At 42.2% G+C, this 18,846-nt stretch overlaps 1 protein-coding gene across 3 annotated transcripts in view; it reads left to right on the top strand.

The window, feature by feature from the left end:
• KANK1 (KN motif and ankyrin repeat domains 1) overlaps window positions 1-18,846 on the top strand; it is a 206,140-nt gene that overhangs the window by 156,013 nt on the left and 31,281 nt on the right. The gene's annotated exons all lie outside the window — the stretch shown is intronic.

Here is an 18,846-nt window from a genome sequence, read left to right as displayed (position 1 = left end):
GTGGAGACCTGGAAGTCCATAGGCCATTCAGGGAGGAGGGAATGGTTCGCATGTCAAACCATTCCAACAATGCAGCTTACAGGAAAAGATTGCAAAATTCCAAAGCCCTGTGCCACCAGATTTTTCCATTAGCACCACACTTTACGCAGCTTTTAGCTCTGCCACAGAGACAGCTGTTTGGCAGTGTGAGGGGAAACAGTCATATCCCATCATAGCTCTGTGGTCGGTTACCTGTCACCCTGTCCTGTAAGGAATCCCAGCAGTTGTGAGTATTGCCTTCTACGTGCTCATATAACGAGCTGCAGATTCTCTGAAGGTGGTGCTTGGACATTATTTGGGCACTAGAAAACAGCCTCTGGAACTTACACCACCCCAGGATACTGATTTTAAATGAAGAAATCCAAGACAGAAAAGCTTCCAGAAAGGTAAAGGGGGCTTAGATCTGGGGGCTTTTCCTCTAGGGTATTATCCTTTGGTTTTCTGTCCTCTATACACTTTGATGATGAAAAGGTAGGCTTTCCAAATCGTGGTCAATTGAGATGAGCATGGTATGGTTTGTGAATTACCAGAAAGAATGATGCAAAGCTCAGTAGAAATAATTCAGTTCAGTTAGTTCATTCATTCAGTAGCTCACTTTTATATGACTATACAGAAATATACTTGGCAGAGGGCACCTGTTTCCCTTTGTGTAAAGACCAACACTGAGGTTCTGTGAAAGTTGGTCTGTCTTTTGCCTTATTCTCACTACTTAGTGATTTTGTTTTATTAAGGATAGCTGGCAAGATTAAGGATCTTTGAGCTTTCTAATACTTTTGTTATTTTTTCTGTCTCTCCAAACATTTTAGCTTTCAGTAACTTTAATCTCTGTTTTCTGCTCTGCACTCAGAGCCTTTGTGTTTGGCCTTATTTTGAAAAATCATAGTCTATTTCTGTTTCTTCAGTCATGGTGCCTGCAGAAATCATGGTTGGCCTTCCCAGGCCTCCCTGACTCCAGGTAGTAAGAGAATAGCTCCGTCCAAAGTCATGTGAAAGAAGCAGAGGGTTGTCCACCATCCCAGCCGCTACCTACCCTGTTCCCCTCTTAGTGGTGTTGCCCAAAGCACTGTTCTCTTGACCTGGCTGTCTTTCTCATAATTGTTCATATGAACCCTTCTTATGCTTCAAGTCCTGCTTTCTGTCTCACCTCTTCCAACAAGTGTCCTCCGATACTCCCAGTGTGAATTCACCCCTTCCTCTTCTTTATACCTGGAGAGCTTTGTATCCTGTTCAATAGTCACCATCACTCTCTTTTATGTAAGAGTTGTGGTTGTGTCTCACTAATCTGTACCTTTGAGGTATTAAGAGGAGGATTCATATCATCTTCATCCTGGTATGATGGTATGCCCATCGTGGCTTGCAATATACCCAAAATAGCCCAATGTTCAACCAACAGAGGTTTACAGCCCACCTCCTTGGTGCTGCCTTAACACTGGGCAGCTAATAGAGTAAGATAACAGGCATAGTGCCTACTTAGGAATCTGTGAGGTGAAGTTGAGCCCTGCCAGTTGCCATTCTTAAATTGTCATATGCTGGGCAATCTTCTCCCAGCCTGTTCACCTGGGTAGTTCCCTGTCATGAACAGGTGGCTTCCACTCTGTCACACATACTCACTTGCATTCTTCCTCTCCATACCTCACATCTAAGTGGAAGTTAATAGCATCTTCATTTTCTCCATCATGTCCCCTAAGGTAGGCTTAAAATGGTATTGTCTGTTAAATGCCTTGGGTTCAGGTACGCCGTGGTCATCCAGAGAGGAATATTGTCAGAGGCTGTTTGGGAAGCTCTTTCTAGCTCCCTTGACCTCTCTGTTTCTTTCTCTGTTAACAATCCAACCAGAGTGAGGAGGGCTTCCAATCAATTCCTTTTGCTTATTAGCTACTCTGGTTTGGTGCATTGGTTGAAATTGGATGAGAACCTGAGCTAGTAACCTCTAAGGTGGGAGTGTGGCCACTGATCTACCTTCTTTCTCACCCACAGTTTTTTTTGGAAAGGTCTCTACAGATCTATCACCTCTTTTAGATGGAAGGACATAAACTGTCCTTGCTGATTCATCATTTTACAGCCTTTATAGTCTCTGTGGTAATTTCATTTAAAGTTTTAAATCTTTTAGTTTCAAGCCCCAGTTCATTTTGTCATTTGGCTTTTTAAAATGTTGATTTCAAACCTTGGAGGAAAATATATTGTGAGAAAGTCTCTAGTTTAAATTTGATGAAATTAATAATCATGAGGCAACCCAGACCATAAAGAAAGCCTAATGTGTAGATCAGTCCTGGGTGTTCATTGGAAGGACTGATGCTGAAGCTGAAACTCCAATACTTTGGCCACCTCATGTGAAGAGTTGACTCATTGGAAAAGACCCTGATGCTGGGAGGGATTGGGGGCAGGAGGAGAAGGGGATGACAGAGGATGAGATGGCTGGATGGCATCACCGACTCGATGGGCATGAGTTTGAGTAAACTCCGGGAGTTTGTGATGGACAGGGAGGCCTGGCATGCTGCGATTCATGGGGTCGCAAAGAGTCGGACATGACTGAACGACTGAACTGAACTGAATGTGTAGAAATTCAGTGTGACTCCAGATTTAAGCCTTAAATGTGTTTGGGGAAATGCACTTTGTTAGGTCAAGTTTGACAAAGACAAGATCCTTTTTTGGTCTTTTAGATTAGGCCCATCATACATGGCGTCCTCTTCCTAATTTCACTTTCCCAGCTGGAATCACACACCTCCGCTAGGGCACACCCTTTTCATGTTGATTGTGGCCTCTCCTTGGAAAATCTCCCTGATAATAAGTTTTAGGTGCAGATCCTTCTAATCCAGGAAGCTAAAGGAGGAGTCCTCTTCCAACACCCAATGCTGTCCACACCTATGATGAGAAAGAGCTGTAAGTCCTTGCTAGACCTGTCCTAACCTTGTAATCCCCTTCAGGTCCTGTCAGCCCCCTCAGGCTAAGATGGAGATGGGTGGAGACGGAGCCCTGGTGATGAGGAAAGGAACTGCATACACTTTCTCAGTCATTGCAGTTCTCTTAGACACCCAGGTTTTAGTGTCACATCCCTTCACCAGTCTGGCAGGAAAGGATGATTAACACAGCATAATAAGGTATTTGAATTCTTTAGGGGTTGAGGGGAAGTCTCAAATATAGCAGAAATAATGCAGGCCCTCCATGAGCATGATAGCAGAGCACCTTGCTATCAACCTGTCTCTTTTTAGGATAAAGACTTATGGGTCTTTTCGCACATTAAGCATTTTTGCACATGAAGATTACCTGTGAGAGAAATGGCAGTAGGGAATCCTAGACTCTTGTTTTGGTTGTTGTCTTTGTATTCGTTTCAGTGAGGACTCTAGCTATTTTAAATGAGAGGGAGAAAGCAACTGGCCATCTGGGAAATGGGAAAAGGAAAGGGACAGAAACAGGATGAGATTGGATCCCAAATGGATATGGTGAAGTCCTTGCTTGGTATTAAACTGAGGCTTGGGAGTGCATTCTATTTTACCAACCCAAGGTCTTGTTTTAATTTTAATTAATGACCAAGATTTTTCCATTAAATAATTTCATGTAAAAATACCAGTTTCTTCAACTCTTGAAACGTCTTTCTGGATCACTAAGTGTATACTTCCACAGGGCCATAGTCACCCGGAGAGGACGTGTGCCTTCTAGTCTCTCCCAAACCCCTCCAAACGCCTTTCTTTGCATTGTTAACCTGACCGCTGAAGGTATTTGAACTTGTGATCTGACCCCTGAGGCTACTTGAATTCCTTAAGGGGCTGCCCCCATTTTGACTGTCAGCTTCCTTTAAGCCAAGATGAAGAACACACTTAAGAACTTCAGAGTTCACAGCTGAGGTTCTCTTCCCTGGCCGTGGCATAGACTCCTCTGTGAAGCTTCTCAACTGCTGATGCCCCTGGCCCCACCCTGGGAGATTCTGATTCATCCGGGTGGAGATGGGGGGACAACTCAGCATTTTTGGAAACAGCCCCAGGTACTTTGACTGTGGAGCAGGGTAGGGAACTTGAGGCATGGGGGTGTCCGCTCTGACAGCTTCCAGCCTTGGCACCTTCCCCTTGATTGGCAGAGCCGATGTTAGCATTGCCACCACCCTGGCCCAGAGTCCTGCCTCAGCTGTGAAATGAGGGCATGGGCTCAGAGTCCTTGACATTATCATACAGTTCTTTAAAAGGAAACAATCACTTCAAGTGTGGCTCCTCTGGAAGGAATCACATTGATCGAATGGGCCCTGGGCATCTGCAGTGCCGGGGGCACAACCTTGGTTGAATGAAGGAGACAGGGGCTCCCATAAGTTTGTAGGGATGTCAGATGTGTGCACGAATCATATAGAGGAGAAAGCACGCTTCACTGAAAGCCTGGATGGAAGAGGTGACCCCACATTAAGATAAGGGACAACTTCCAACAGAACTGATACTTTATCTAGCTGGTCTTTGCAAACTGGGAAAATTTTTGTCTGCAAAGATTGAGAAGGGGGTGGTGACACACCAGAAGAGGAAGGAACAAGCAGAAGTGGAGAAGTAGCATGTTCTTTCTCCTCCCCACCCTTCGGAAATGCCTGCTCCCTCCCCCTCACACTATTCTGTGTCCTCTCAGGGCTACAGGGAAGAGTGCTCACTGTCCAGTGCTGTGGCATATTAACATGTCAGTGGAGCAGCAGCATGGATGACATAAGCTTCATCATAGGGTTGTCTTGAAGATGAGATGAGTTCATACATGTACCAAGCCCTTGGACCAGTGCTGTCCAAAATAATTGTGCACAGTGGACAGTGAGGAAGGATGGGTATAAAGAGGGCTTTATGAAACTGATGATTCATGGGCATTCGTCCTTTGTCTTTGGGACTGGAAAGGTGTTAAGAAGTTGGTAACAAGGATAAAAGGAACACATTAGGGGAGGAAGGTGAATTCAGGCTGTGTCAGGAAATACGCACCTTAAGTTGTCCAAAATGTAATCCACTGTTACTACTCAGTCGTTCATTTAGCTTTGGTTTTATCTCTAGACTAGGGGTCAGGTGCTCTGGGGAGAAGAGTCTTGATGCAGTTAACCTGCTACATAAGCATCAGAAGTACTGTGGGTAAGACATGCTTGGCCGCCGTCCTGCACCACCATCCAGGGGAGAAGGACCGTTGGGACGCTGCCCGCCAGCATGGTGTCACAGAAGCCTTTGTCTGCAGCCCCTTTCCCTTCTCACAGGGAGTCACTTTTGCTGGCTACTGCCCACCTTACAGAGGAAGAGCCTTGAGTGCATCTTCATCCTCCCAGATCACATTCAGTGGCTTCTTTTGTATATAAATTAAGGGAGAGTAGAGACAGGCAGGTGTGTCTTTCTCCCGACAGCGGGAACCTTTGCGACTGACACTTTTCAGGCAGAAGGAACTCCTATTTTTAATTTTTCTCCCATCCCAACCTGTGTCATCCTTGATAAAGTGAAAGTGAAGTCACTCAGTTGTATCCGACTCTTTGCAACTCCATGGACTATAGCCCACCAGGCTCCTCCATCCATGGAATTTTCTAGGCAAGAGTACTGGAGTAAGATCTTCCCGACCCAGGGACTGAACCCCGGTCTCCCGCGTTGTGGGCAGACACTTTACCGTCTGAGCCACACCCAAATTGTCCTTGAATAAGGACTAGACATTTATTTGCATACAGTGACTTTTTCTGTTAGACCTCGGCTTCATAGAAGCACACAGACAAAATAATTATATTCAACTGCTTTCTGGAATAAGCTCTATTCTTACCAGAACACAATATTTATAAAATAAAAATTTAGTCGAATTTTTTTTCCTTCCAGAAAAGGAATACCGCATGATGCTTTTGTCTTCCTCAGTTTAATTCTTAAGAACAAGTCTTTTGATATTAATACTTAGTTGGAATATAATAATGTAACTAAATAATAACAAAATTTTCTCAGAAGCACAGAGGAGAAAATTTCTCTTCTAAATGATAAAACAAGCCTAAGGAAATTTTAGGATGATGAATGTTTTCTAAAACTGAATTGTGAGGATGGGTAAATAGCTGTATACATTAACTAAAACTCATCCAAAACTATACACTTAAAATGGGTGAATTTTATGGTATGTAAATACCTCAATAAATTATAAAGTCCAGAAACAAGGGGGAAATTAGTCTAACTAAATGTAGGTGTTGTTGGGTAAAATAATTTGGAATTTTTTTGATCCTATATTTCAAAGTATCTGGCACTTGAAACTTCTTTATTAGTTTGTTATTTCTCTTTGAATCAGTTTATTTGGTGTAAAACAAGCCCAGATGAGTCCCACATCATCTTAAAAAGTTTGATCTTTGTAGCTTCGCACAGGAAAATGTCTGTTTCAAAAACTGTCACTTTTAAAGCATTTAGTACCAGGTGGAGCAGAGGGTGAAGTATGGAGTTAAGTGGAGTGAGGTATGCCAGCACTAAGGTGAACCAGGTAGACACTGTAAATCCAGGGGATTCTTGTAAAACTTTGCCTCTCTCCTCATAGCTGTCCTCTTAAAACGGGCCCTTTAGAGTCATCCTTAATCTTTGTTAATCTCCATTTTACTGTTTAGAACTGGCTTTCCTTGTTTGCCCTATAGATAGAGTTCAGTCAATCTTATTCCACTAGAATCAGTCACATTTACCCAGTGTACTTAGGCACACAGGTGAAGAACAGATTTAAAAGGACTTTTTCTCCCTCTTTTTTTAGGTGATGAATTTAAACTATTAGAGGGACAGATGATTCTTACTAGATTTTTAAAACAGAAACAAAACATCACTTAAAGACATTATCCCCCTAAAACAGAATGCACTTGTTTGGGAACTAATTCTGTGTCTTTGAAAGTCATGTGATCCAGTTGGGATAAAATGTTTAAGGAACTATGAAGAAAAAAAAAAAAAGGTTTGGGTCTGTGGTTTACAAATGGGAGTGTTTTTAGCCTTCAAATTGCATGTTGCATTAAAGAAGAATGAACCAAGAAAAGGAATCACTCGCCTCCAGCTGATCCTGCGTTCAGCATAGCACTGAATCATTTCCTTCATAGACCAGCCCTGCGTCCTGGCTGAGATCGTGACTAGGAGCTTTTCTCAGCCCTGGATGGTTTAGAGGAGGAGGGACCAAGTCAGCAGGAAGAGTGAGGAAGCATTTGCTGCCTTTCTCTCTGTGTTCGTCCAAGAGTTAGCAGGTTTACAACTCCATTTCTAGGTCAGCATTTCATGTGTCTGAGGAACGTGAGCATAGTTTGTCTGAAAAACCGGAAGGGGCCTCAGAGAGACCTGTCTTCACCTCTGTGTTGCTGAGATCCTCGTAGCGGTTCTGTTTGTCGGTAGTTTTTGCTGTCTCACTGAAGCCGAGAGTCCTGGAATTACACCCCGTGGCCAGCAGGCTGTTAGTTGGTCAGGAAATTCCAAATGGGTATAAATAAATGCTCTGCAGCAGCTCCTGGGCTCTTTGCCTGCTAACGTGTGCAGGCCCTATAACGCTGAGGGAAGTGGGCCTGAGACTTGGCTTCCTGCTGGCTGAAAATCACAGTTATTTTGTTTCTGGGTGGGTAAGTAAGAAAGCCCCAAAAAAAGAAAAACAGGGGAGAGTGTGACGTGTGTGTGGGGGTTGGTGAAATATAAACTCAAGCTCTGTATGTTATGAAAAATATTTGCTTTTCTTACAGACTGGAAAGAATAACTCAGTCCTGGATTTTTGGTTCAGTGACAGTTTCAGCTTTAGCCATGGCTCTAACATAAAGATGTCATTGTCATGGGAATGAGAGGTTGCATGTATATATATGCTAAGGTTTGAGTTCTTGGCTTGCTTAACTCCCAGAGTTTCCTTTCTTGTTGGTAACTCCATTTTTGGTCATTTGTTTTCAGCTGTTTTTCTAATGAGCTGTTCAGTGTGCCTTGAAGTTGGTTTCTTTTTCCTATGTAAACATGGTAAAACAAAATAAGGGCTGGGATTCATACAGTTACTTTAGCCTCTCCCACCCCGCCAAAAGGCATAATGTTTTGTTAGAAAAGCCTTTCTGTCCCAAAGTCCTAGCTTATGCTGGTTCTCTGCTTTTCACAGAATTACCCTCTGAATTGGCACATTTCCTGTGTACACTTAGAGCAGTGTGTTATTTTTCAAAAAAGTTTGGAAAACAGCATTTAGTCCTCAAGCTAGTTCCCTTCTGTGCATGCATAAATTTAGGCTCCAGTTCAGCAGTTAAGTCTTTAAATCAGACGGTGGACATTAGAAGACAGCACTGCTGAGGCTGGTGAGAGCCCAGGCATCTCAACTATTAGGAGACAGATTTTAGGTAGAGTGGCTGCATCTTTCAGTTGGCACAGAGCCCTGGAGAAGAGGGCCGTTGTGTGACCCTCACGGCCTCTGTAATGTCGCATGCCTCCTTGTTATAATGTGTCCTTTATTAACACATTGCCTGTTCCATTCGCAGGAACTGGAACCCTTTCCATTTTCTTTCCTCTCACTGCTCATCTGCAGCCTGGCTTCGAGACCCCTAAGACCTACCCAGGGTGGGATGATGATACAGCAAAAGGAAGCTGCCTTTGGGGATTGTTAGGTTGTGTTAGCTGTTACCATGCAGCTGGAAAGTGCTGCAAATGGAGGGCGCAGAGAGCCAGGCCCCTGGCTCCATCTGCCTGAGTTCATCTGGCCTGACAGCTGCTTCAATTAATTATTCCTTTCTTCACTTGATCACTTAACAGGTGATGTTATGGAACTTTGTGTGAAGTATAGTGAGAGAGTCGTGGTCTGGAAGCAACCTTTGGAAATCATTGAGTTCCACCAACATCCTCATTTTATACATGCAGACCTTGTTGCTGTGTGTGTGATTCCAGACCCTTGCTGCCCATTGCTGGTCTGTGAACTCAGAAGTATTTATAGCTCCTGTACTTGTTTTGTGAAAAAACTATCCCATCCCCCCAGTCTGGACAACTGCATGGAAGTGCATTCAGTGAGTCTACAGCACACACCTGTGCATAGTGTGTTAAAAAATATTCTGCTCTCACGACGTAATTAGAGGTAGAAAAGGATAGTTCATAAAAATCAGTGCTTACCTTTGTCCTTTTATTGTGTTACTGTTGTTGTTCAGTTGCGTCCAACTCTTTGCCACCCCATGGACTGCAGCATGCCAGGCTTCCCTGTCCTTCACCATCTCCCTGAATTAGCTCCATCTCATGTCCATTGAGTCAGTGATGCCATTCAACCATCTTGTCCTCTGCTGTCCCCTTCTCCTGCTTTCATTCTTTCCCAGCATCAGGGTCTTTTTCAGTGAGTCGGCTCTTCTCATCAGGTGGCCAAAGTATTGGAGCTTCATCTTCAGCATCAGTCCTTCCAATGAATATTCAGGATTGATTTTCCTTAGGGTTAACTGTTTGATATTGTAAGAAGAAAATATTTCCTCTTGGTTATAATATATCTTTAAAGGTTGGAGAAGTCTGTCTGCTTTTGCTTCTATTTTATATTACCTCCTCCCTATGTATAATTGACACTGGAGTAGGGCTCTCTCTATACCTAACCAGCATCCACACTCCACTTACTCTGAGCCCTAGTATGCACACACAGACACATGCACCTCCACTGCAGGGCCCAGCCAGCAGGAACCAGGTAGACCTCAGGATTTTAGCAGACTCATTTATTTGACTTTGAAAAATATCACAGACATCTCAAACCCTAGCTCCATGGGCAGGGAGAAAAAAGCAGGGTGGAAGAGAGGAGTTCTGGACTAGTGTGCAAGGAGTGTGTGCTTCAGCAAACAATGAGGGTGATCCAATAATAGTAAATAATAATAGCAGACCACAGACCTAGCTCTGAGTGCTCCGCAATAACACTGTGAAACAGGTCTATTACTTTCCCAGTTATACAGTTGGAGTAGAATCTAACTTGCCAACAGAAAGTGGCAGTGCCAGGATTCAAACCCAGGCACTCTGGTCCCAGAGTATCTGATTTTAATCACTACAGCTCTTCCTCCCAGACTTATCTAAATGGTACATGCCTAGACATGAAGCTTTTCATTTCAACAAATACTGAGCATGCTATGTGCCAAGCACTGTGCTAGGCATTGAGGGATAGAAAAATAAGTATTAATTGGTTTCTGTCCCCCAGCACACCTGCAGTCTGGTGGGGGAAGACAGGCATGCACCTGGTACTCATAGCACAGGTCAGTGTGTTTACAAAGTGTTCCAGGAGGATGGAGGGGAGAAGGTGACCATTTCTTCCCAGGACAGAGCAATTTTAGGAATAAGAGAAGACTCTACAAATGATGGGAAATTTGGGGTTGGGCCCCAGCTGTGATCAGTGGAAGAGGCTGGGGAAGGGCATGCTCGGAAGAAGGAACAGAGTAAACGAGGGCAGAGAGGCTTGAATGTGCCTTGGTATGTTGGGGTTCTAGGAGGAAGAAGGGTTGGGGACTGGGAAGTGCTGGATTGAGCCAAATTGTTGAAGACTTTTAATGCGACAGAAATGAACTTCAGAACTGTATTTTCTGTAATGGGGCTCCTGGCAACCAATCTGCAAGATTAATATTTGAGAAGGCTCTGCAAGTTTCCAGGGATACCTCAAACAAATGTAAAATTCCTCAAAGAATATGTAATATGGGAGCGCGGAGACATTAGTCTTGATAAAAAACAGACTGCTCTATTTGCATATGAGCAGCAACAGAGTGTTGGCTGTGCTCCCCAGTGACTGGCTGACTGCTCTCACGTACCCCAGAGACACTGGAGGCACAAGTAGAGGAAGGTTATCATCATCTACATTTATGTAATTTATTTTGAAATAATTTCAACTTATAGAAAATTTATAAAAGAACTCTCTTGCCTCCTTCACCTACATTCAGATTCCCAAGTGGTTAATATTTTGCCACGTTTGCTTCGTCTCTTTCTGTATGTATACATGTACTTGTATGTGTGGGTGTATATATAAAGACATGCTTTTGTCATATCTCTTTAATCTCGTTCACTCTGAAATAGCTCTTAGCCTTTCCTTTCTTTGATGACCTTGACAGTTTTAAAAGGAGAGACCTGGGAATTCCCTGGCAGTTTAGTGGTTAGGACTCCACGCTTCCACTACCAGAGTCCTGATTTCAATCCCCAGTTGGGGAACTAAGATCCTGCAAGCTGTGTGGCATGGCCTAAAGAAAGATAGAAAGAGACCTGTCCTTTTATGGGGTGTCTTTCAAGTAAATCTGTTGACATGTCCAGATTTAGGCCATACCTTCCAAGCAGAAACCCAGGAGGACTGATACTGTGCTTTCTCAGAGCAGGGCCTCAGGGACATGTGATTGTAGTCTTTATCACCTGGTCCACGTGATTCTTGATCAGCTTTCTGCTCCGTAGAATCACCATTTTCTCCTTAGTGATTGAAAGCTGTTTTGTGCAAGGCATCCTGAGGCCAAAATTCCTGTTCTTCAGTAGGACGTCTCTGCACACTAGATCCAGCATCTGTTGATGATTCCTGCTTGAGTCACCAACTGTTACAATGGTTGTTAAATGGTGATTTACTGTTTTCTTAACTCTTTATTTATTGAAACATAAGTTGGAACTCTGTTATATATTTCTTATAGCATTATAGACTCATAGATACCTGATTTATTCGGTGGACTGTCATCTGCTGCTATCATTAATCCTATTATTTTGATGCCCAAATTATCCCAGGTTTGGACAGTGGAACCCAAAAGTGAGTTTGGGAGCTAACTAGACTCCTGACACTCTTTTTAAATAGCTAATCTGATGTGTGCTGACAACTGAGATAAATAAGGACTAGGTAGAATCTGCTGTCTGAGTTCAAACAATAGGGGTCCCCTGCAGCAGGATCCTTGTCAGGCAGGCAGAGAGCACTGAGGTGGTTAGGGGCCAGCTGATCTGAAATTAATTCAGCTTGTCAGAGACCTTGTGGTGGGTACAAGTCTTGAATTTTCAGGATGTATTGCTTACGTTCTCCCAGACCGTATTCTCTGTTTTAAGCCTTCCCCTGGGTAGCTCAGCCCCTGATCAGCGTGGGCAGAGAATCAGGGGCTGAAGCTGGGAGCACTGCAGGTTGGCACTAGTATGCTGCCCATCTGTCCCTCTCTCCTCCGCCAGGACACTTGCTGGCTGCCACGGTCAGCCAGCTTTGCTTCACAGAGATCTTTGACCCCTGCTGTGCCCATTCTAGTTTCAAATATGGAGCAAGTTTGTGCTCTGCATCTCAACAAGCTCAATCAGGGCCTGTATTCCCTAAAATGTCCTCTCTTTTTTCTTCCTGCCCTCACTCATGCCACCCTTGTCCCTCCCAGATTAGATTTATTGTACTTAAATCACCTTCTGAAAAGGAAATCCCATCATTTTTCTCTACAGTGAGTCATCCATTGGTTTAAAGAAAATATTTTCTTTCTTATTAGCAGAATGAGGTCAAGGATAGAGCCCCAGAGGATGAATCCAAAGACCTTATCCCTGTCTGCAGCTCTGCCCAGAGGAGTTGAGATATGTCAGGCCTTCTCAGTTTCCTCTTGAATACCTTAGGGGGACGATGTGGATGTGGGCCACAGACTGCCCCCAAATGCAGGCAAGCTCTTAAGTTCTCATTGTTTTAACACTAAGGCTAGCACTTATTACCTAGTTCAGTAACTAAACTGTGTGGTGTCACACAGTGTGATACCACAAGAAAAATTCATAGGGACTTGAACAGTCTGTGGAAACTTAATGAAGGTTGCTGAAGAGAATTTTAATACATGCTCCGGCATCTAGCCAGAGCAGTCTTGCTAAGATACAAATCTCATCTTTTCACTCCTGTGTTCAGTAGCTCCCTGATACACTTGAGAACTACAAACCTGACTCACAGGGACCTGTGTGACTGGGGCTTGGTCCTCTCTGCCTCAGTTTGTGTTTTCCTTATCATGCAAAGCTCTTCTCAGTTCCTAAAAGTTGCAGGTTTCACATACGCTGTTTTCTCTGCCTAGAATTTCTCCCATCTTGGTCTCCCTGCCAAATATCCCCCAACCCCCACAAACACACACACACTTAGCCCTGTGGACCCCTCAAATACAGCACCCTGGCAGAATACTCTCTATGCCCAGCCCGGTAGAGGTTCCTGCCCTGTCCTCACATACCTCCTGGATTTTAGTCTCACAGCACTTATCTTAGTTGTTAGTTTTTTATGCATCCTTTGTTTCCTAGAGTTCACAAGTTCTATCCAGGTAGGCTGTCTTTTGATTTATTCCTTTTGATTTACTCCTAGCAGTGTTTGCTGCATGGTAGGTTCTTAATAAATACTTAATAAATACTTACTGAATGAAAGAATAAATCCATCTTTCAGCCTGACAATTGCAGCTTCCCTAGGTCAACATTCCATCTCTGGGGTGTGGGGACAGGTAGACCTGGAATGTGGGACCAGGATGAAAAGAAGCAGTGATGGAAGACAGTGGAATGTGTGTGGGGACAGGTTACAAATGCAGAGATAAGAACAGCTATGAGAGATCTGAAGATTGAGGGGAAGAAGCCAGAAGCAGTAATGAAGAGTTCCAGATATAAGAAACAACAGCACATTATAACTTGGTCGTATAAACAAACCAAGCCTGTAAAACTGAGTTGTGTTGAGCTGGTATTTCCCATGAACTTCTGGCAGCCGCTTTTGCTTTCCTTCATGTTGTCATTTTATTTGAACAAAGCATATTTGGGTAGCCGTTTAAAACAGCTACAACCCGAAAAGAAGTCTAGGTGAAATCAAGTAGGTAATATAAACTTCACAGAACAGGGATTATAGAACCAGCCCTGACTTCTAATAGGTGCTTATCATTTGAATGAATGATTGGATGGATAAGGGAAAAGAGCAGATAGAAAAACAATTCTTTGGTAATTGGAAGAGCAAGAGAAAAATCTCATTTGCCATACATTCTTGGAAAAAACAGGAGGAACACTTATATTGTCACATTGTGTATTCTCTAAAAAATAAGGTTTCCTGTAGATTTTGGTGTGAGAAGCTCCTTGGGTCTCAGTCTTAATTCGAACAAGTGTCATCAGAAGTTTCCTGTTAAACCTGTCTAGAAGGACCTGTTCCACATCATTGTCTTCTTCATCCCTGCTCTATGCCGGGGAGAGTTGATTTGCTAACTCAATTACTTTCATACTCTGAGTAATTAACTCCATGAGAACTTCTCTCTCATCAAGTTCATCTCAGAGTTGATCCTGCTGCTTTTCTTTCCTGCCTCTCAGCCTCAGCTGATGCTGAATCTTTTTGACTGCTTTAAACAGCAGGATGCTTGCACTCTGCTGCTTTTAAGTATGGGAATCTGTGTTTAATTATGTGCTTCTTGGGGACTGACTCAGCTCTTTAGGCAAAAATCTTCATGCTTCATGAGAGGGGACAATACAGTAATAGGAATTAGCAGAGTTCTTCAGTTTCAATAGTCAGGTAGAATATCTGCTGAAGAAAAACACATAAAAGAGTGTTGGCACATGGGTGCAATTATTTTTCATGGCACCACTAGTCAGTAATTGGGCCTAGAGTATGCAGTGGTGAAACCAGGACAAAGAAGTCTTTGTATCCTAATTAATAGATAGAGTAATAATATCAAAGTTTTGCCCATTTAAAAGTCCACCAGGACATATTATTTCATAAACCTCCAGTGCTTTTTACTCAGAGTAAAGAATGGCTCACTGTGGTAGGGTATATAGAAAAGTATTAAAAAAATTAAATAAAAAAAAGAAAAGTATTTACTGGTTTCTGGCTCAAAATTGGCATTTTTATTACCCTGTCACTTAAGCATGATGCTGTGGTCCTGCTGAAAAATGGAAGGCTTGAAGAACACAGCTTACATGGCCAAATGTTCAGTTGCTATATGTGAATTTTTTTACTCTTGCTCACTGTCTTTAGTACAGGCACTCTCAGCCTCAACACCACAGTCTGCCCTCAGTATTCTCAGGGGATTGATTCCAGGACCCTCAGGGACAGCAAAACCACTGGTGCTCCAGTCTCTTATATAAAATGACATAGCACAGTTGACAGTCTCTATCTATAGGTTTCGCATCCACAAATTCAGAGGGCTGACTGTACTGACATTTTAGACCGGGTAATTCTTTGTAGAGAAGGTAGGACTGTCCTGAGCATTGTAGGACGTTAGCAGCATCCTGGCCTCTACCTCCTAGATGCCAAAAGCACCCCTTCTCCTAGTTGTGACAAGCAAAATTGTCTCTAGAGTTTGCCAAATATCTCCCGGGGGGCAAAATCACCCCCGTTTAAGAAACACCACTAGCAGGTTAGTACTCCCAGGCTAGTTTCTTACCTTCTAGTCTTCTACCTCCTGGCCACTACATTACTTTTTATGTCTTCCCAAACCAAATATTATTTGGACATTAAGTTTAGCTTCTTTGAAAAGTTAAAACCATATAATATTTTATGAATCTAAACGAAATGACTTTTGAAATAGCCATAACTCCATTTCACTTTGTTAATGCAGAAAAATTGCAAGGAACATTTCAAATTGTTCTTGAGTCTGTGCACTAGCTCTGTCACAGAGCACTAGTTTTACAGCTGGTGAATATATAAATAAAGAGTAGAATTACCATCAGTTTGTTGTTTTCAGCTTTTCTCTGAATACCTGGGGATCTGGTCTGGACTTAAGAAGCTGTCTGCAGTTGGTGCTGTCACATTTGGTGCTTCGTTTCCCCAGTTTGCAAACTGTGCAAACTGGGTTAGGGGATAGAAGATGATAGAGGGACTCTGACCTTGGGTGTCTGGGAAGTAGGTCAACCCTGAAAAGCGACATAGAGCACTATTATAAGCCCATCCACTTAGGCTGACACACAAATGTAAATTTTGGTGGTTCTGCCTCTTCACTTTGCTTCTGCCTTGCCTTTTATTTCTTTTCCATGCACTCCCCTGCGCCCCGCACTGGACTGTGAGCATTGTTAGAACGGGGGCCTTGTCTCCTTAGTTCACTGTGTCCCGCAGCTCCTACAACAGTACTTGGAAAATAGTAATAAGAGGAAAGGGAAGGAAAGGGGGAGGGAGAGAGAAAGGTGTTACTAAAATTGTCTTTTGAGAATCAGTATTAACTATACATATAGGGTAAATATATGAGTCATTTTTTTTATTTGGTCCTCACATCACATTTGGGTACTGTGTAACATTTTAACTGGTCCCCTGGAATGTAATCTCTTTCCCTACCTGGGTCTAATCCACACACAGCTGTGAAGACACTCCTTGTTGATCGTTTCAGTCCCTAGCACATGGCCTAGTGTGCGGTCTCTCAGTGATGAGATTCCCCTGCTCCAGGACCCAGTGCAGTATCCCCTTCTGTACTAGGTCACCCCCTCTCTTCTAGCCTCCTCTTCTAGCCTCCTCTTTCCTTGCACTACTAGGCTCTTACCTGGCTCATCAACCCCTCTTTCCACTTTATTCTGTCATCACTTACCTTGTCTTCAGAACTCATCTCCTGGTTAACTCCAGTATTGATCATTTTTTCATATATCATCAGATTGTTCTTGTTGATAATATACTTTTGTAATTGACCTGACTTAGTGTTATGTTTCAGATGTTTGGCATTTATCTCACATCTAGACTGTACCTCCTTTTATTTCTTGTAAATCCTTCCTCCTACTCTTTCCACTGAATAGGACCATTTTCTGCACCCATTTGAGCTTTCAATAAATGCTATATAATGAAGGTAGAGGTGGTACCAGGAGCAGTCTCTACCTCTGGATTTCCAGACATTCAGAAAATTCTTGTAAACACCAGGGACACCCCTCTGATTCCAGACTGTTTAACTGGAAGCTGTTACTTTCCGGATTCCAGTTGCAGATAACAGCCAGTGGTTTCTGGCTTCATATAAGCTCTGTTAGTCTAAAAGGGCTTTTTAGGCAGTTAACAAATCTCCTTAATAACCCATTTAGAGACTTTTTTTCACTGTTGTTTTTACACTTCCTTAATTATTCTTGAATTTATCAATTTCTTTGTGATGAAAATGTTTTAATGTAATATCGCCCCAGTTTATTATTAAACATTTTTCATTATCTGGTCCTAATTTTCTTTTTTCTGTGAGGGGGAGAAGATAACACTGGGTAAAGAGTACTGTTTCCATTAGAGTTCAGTTTAGCTCTCAGTAACAGGAACTCCAAGCAAACAATAGCTAAACAAAATTAAATATAAATTCACATAAATGCGTAGAAAGTGGTAAGTTTTCCAGGAGTAGTATAGTGCTTTGATCCACAAAGCCCTTATAGACCCAAGTTCCTTCAAGCACCTTGTTCCTCCATCCCTTAGTGTGATCTCAAGTCCAGAATAGCAGCTACTGTTCCAGTCATTACATCTGCATTCCAGACAGCAGGACAGAAGAAGAAACAAAGAGAAAGGATGTCAAAGAACTAGTCCTGTGTCTTGTAAGGGAGGCTTCTGGGGATTGTTGCATGACATATCTGCTTATGGACATACTAACAGTGAAAGAAGCTGGGGAAATACTGTGTTTATATTTGCCCAATTAAACAAAGGGAGTCCAATTCATGTGGAAGGGTGAGGTAGCACGTACTGAGGAACATCTAGTTATCTTTGCTATGACTGCCCCATACATTCCTCTGTCATATGAGGTATCTTGGAGTTTATTTCAGTACATTCCAATACATTTCAATGTATTATTTCAATATTCAAAATAGTGACTTGTAATCATATTTTTAAAAGATGAATACCTATATGCTGTACAAATTTTTTAAACTATTAAAAAAACATTAAAATCACCCATGATTCCAGAACCTAAAGATAAATACTGAAACAGCATCATATAAGAAATGTCCTTAACAGTAATATAGAACAAGCAACTTCAGACTACAGAGTATTTACATGTTTTTCAGAGATCTCGGTTATACTATATATTCAGTTATTACTTCAGTAAACATTATAAAACATCTTTATTCATAGCATCTTGTTAATTCATGTGTATGGTTGGAAGGCAGAGCAAGGGAGGAGCTTTTAAAAGTTAAATTTGTTGCTCTCTAGTACAGAGAGAAAAGACAAACACAAAAAAATTCGGGAGGTCAGGGCACTGTAAATGCTCTGTTTGTGTTCATGTATGTAAAGGCACATTAGAAAGCAGGAAATAAGATAATCATCACACCAGGTATCTTTACTTAACAGTAGAATAATCTGTACTATGAAAAATTATTTGGAAAAATGACACCTTGAGAAATACACGTTCCTTTTTAGTTGTTAGAGAATGAAACTTGGATTACAAGTCCTCGGGAGAATCTGAATCGAATACTATTAGGAAATAATCAAGCTCAACACGGTTAAATTCTAACCTCCCTTGGTTCCCAGATTTAGAAGTCCAAAGTTCATCTGGGGATAATTCAGCCTGACCTGTACCTTTCCTGAACTTCAGAAATAACTAAAGATAAGTCGGTTGAATTTCTCTGGAAAGTGTGACATGCTTTGTTTTCTCAACCTTGACGTTAATGCATTTTAAAAGTTTTGAAGAGTAATAAAAAAAAATTAACCTTTCTAAGGAAAACGCTTAAGTTGGAAAATTAGCTATGTTAAGACATACACAGAAAAATAAGAGGTATACCAAAATACTAACAATTGCCACTAGGTGGTGAGATATGAGTGACTTTTTCTTTAAATGGTTTGTGCATAAGATTTTTAAACATTCCTTTTCGTGTTCTTATTAAAATTGAAGTATAGTTGCTTTACAATATCATACTAGTGTACTGTATTTATATATGTGTGTACAGCATAGGTGGTTTTTTTTTTTTTTAAGCAAGGTGGTTTTTAAAAAGTGTTTTTTGAGAAACGTTCAGTCGTGGCAAAGGCCCAGCGGAGATCACTGTTGAGGGTTAACGCTGGCGTGCGGAGCCGGGCGCTGGG

Source organism: Muntiacus reevesi, chromosome 17 (genome assembly GCF_963930625.1).
Source record: "Muntiacus reevesi chromosome 17, mMunRee1.1, whole genome shotgun sequence".
Classification (NCBI taxonomy): domain Eukaryota; kingdom Metazoa; phylum Chordata; class Mammalia; order Artiodactyla; family Cervidae; genus Muntiacus; species Muntiacus reevesi.
Note: the sequence above shows the minus strand (reverse complement) of the source record. Positions and strands in the feature narration are given on the sequence as shown.